This window comes from Herpailurus yagouaroundi, unplaced genomic scaffold (assembly GCF_014898765.1).
Source record: "Herpailurus yagouaroundi ecotype Mexico unplaced genomic scaffold, PumYag 28, whole genome shotgun sequence".
Taxonomy (NCBI): domain Eukaryota; kingdom Metazoa; phylum Chordata; class Mammalia; order Carnivora; family Felidae; genus Herpailurus; species Herpailurus yagouaroundi.
In genome coordinates this window covers 107416894-107419654 of record NW_024412376.1, presented here as the reverse complement: position 1 = coordinate 107419654, position 2761 = coordinate 107416894, and positions in this window count along the sequence as shown.

The window sequence follows — 2761 nt, the reverse complement described above, 5'->3', positions numbered from 1 at the left end:
GAAGGAAGGAAGGAAGGAAGGAAGGAAGGAAGGAAGGAAGGAAGGAAAGAAGGTAGGATGGAAGGAAGGAAGGAAGGTAATTTACATTCCAAGGGCAAACCTCAATCAATACAGACTGGAATCAAAGATTAAACTGCCCAGATTCCCTATCCCTATGTAAGACAATTCTGAGATGTGCTGTGCATGGCTCCTCAAAGGGTCCCCAGCAGAACTGAAATCCAAATGTCCACAGCTCATTAACACACTTTCTATTGATTTTTCCCTCTCACTTGTGCTGACTGCCCCGCAAATAAACTACTTGCACTCAGATCCTCATGTCAATAGATGCTACAAAAGTATTTCATAATTAATCTTTGTTTCGTTTAGGATAAGAATTTCAGCTTGAAATTTCGGCCTAGGACAATAAGAAGATGTCTTCAAATGGCAATGCCATCTCATATAATAAACTCCATTGTTATTTTTCAATTCCTGTTCCTTATTTCTTCCTCATCCTTTCTTGGCCTCTGCTTTATGAGCATGAGTTCATTAGAATCATTCACCTACCCATGACTTGCTCTGATTCTCTCATTTCTCCCTCAACCAACCTGCACAAAGGCAGTTCTTCCCAGGATGTCTTTGGTGTTATCGGCAGGCAGAACCAGCCAATGTGATACTGACTGATCTGCAGGACTAGAGGCCTGGGCTCTTTGCTTTTACTCTCTCCCTACATATCAGTCCTAAACCAATACAATCCATCTACAAGGACTTAATAGCAATGAACTACTGAGTTACCATCAAATATAACAAGTGGCTCACTCTAATCCTAAAATCTCCATTAGGATCTTTAGAAGAGCTACACATAAGTCACCAAAAGCCCTAGGTAAATTTACATAGTCAAATAATATCTATAGAGGCAGCACAAGCCTCCTCTGTGATTTTCACTTTAGAATATTTTAAAGCCTTTCTAAAGTTTTTGATTGCCTTGCTTTCCTGTTTGAGTCACAGAGATTCCTTCCTCTATAAAGAAGAGGAACAAGGCTACTATTTGTTTGTTTGTTTTTTAAGTTGAAAGATATTTTATTAAGTAAAGGTAAAAGGAGTCATGAAGGATCCAGACACATCTGGAGAGAGTTGCTCTAGTCTGTCAATACTGCCTGGGGCCCAAGGCTTGCTATTGGTGCCATTTGGTCTATAAAGAAGCAGATGGCATGCAAGAAGCCTTTTCCTATGTTTCATTTACTTGCAACAAAAGTCCTAAAGCTCTGGCTTTGGACTGGTGTTTCCATGACTAAGCTATGTAATCCACTCGTCTTTGAAATTTGGGTTCAAATGAGGGTCACCCCAAAATCAAACAAACACTACCCAGAATGTCCATGAAGTGATTGGCTTCAGAGGCATTCAGCCTCAGAGGGATCCCGCCCAGTGTCAAGGAAAATTTTACACAATTTTATCCTAAGCTTACAAGTGTCAGTGAATATGAGGGTGACACTGTAGTCAGCTCCTTTTGGAAATTAATTATGCTGGGTCACTTGGAGAGGGTATGGGTGCAGTGCACTGGAGTAAAGTGTACTTGGTTTCCAACATCACTGCGTCCCTGCTATGATCAAATCACCTGGATACATTTTCCAGGCTGGCTTGAATTTCCTCCTTAGCCTTCCCCTCAAGGGTCACTTCCAAAGGACACAACAGCCTCAGATCCAGTTCTCCCTCACAGAGCCTTGGACCCAGATATGTAGTAGCATCATTAAAACCACAGGGCTAAGAGTAACTGTCCCCCAGACTTTTCTTCGAAATATGGCTTGGATAAGAAGTAATGGAATACTTCATTTTGAGGTCAGCAGGCTTGGAATCTAATAAATGATGGTAATTAATAATCACTGAGCACTCGTGAACCAGATACTGTTCTAAGTGGTCCACATTCTGTGGAAGATTGGCTTTTCTAAAGATGGCTACACAACCTACCCCAACCCATACATTTTCTTACAGAGTGATGTTGATACTCTTCCATGGACGGGTAGGATCTAGGGCCTTTCCCCTTGAACCAGAATGGACCTTTATGACTCCTTTATCCAACATCATGTGGAACAAGTGATGCCATGTGACTTCTGAGACTAGTTCATAAAAAATGATATACCTTTCATTTAGTTCTGTTGGAGCATTTGCTCTTTAAATCCAGTCTCCATGCTGCGAGGAAGCCAAGCCACATGGAGAGCCCAGACGGAAGTGTTCCAACCAGCAGCCCCACCTGAGGTCAAGATGGCTCCAGCTCCAGCAACCATCTGACTGCAACTGCAGAATAGGCTCTAAATAGGAATGGCCCAGCTGAACCAAAATCAACTACTAGGACCATGAACAATAACAGTAAAATGATTATTATTGTCTTAACACATTAGGTTTACAGTAAGACAGTAATAGATCATTGGAATATGTTTACAAACTTACTTGTCTATATAAAAACGCAACAAAATAGGTATTATTACCCCTCCTTTACAAATGAGGAAAAACCAAGGCATTGGGTGGCTAAATAATGTGCCCGAGCTAACTTGCAAAGCTTGATTTCAAGCCCAAACAGTCTAGTTTATTAGAGGGTATGTTTTTACTCTCTATTCTGTGCTGCTTCTTTTATACCCCTCTTTCCTATAAAAAGGCACTGGGGGCTAGAAAAAGTGAAACTCCGTACTAGAAGAGGTGGGAGAGGGGCTATTCTTTCAAGCAGACAGCATGCATCAATTCAAAACCCCTTTAGCTGTTTAGCTCCTCTCCCTTCCTGGGAGACTGGGCA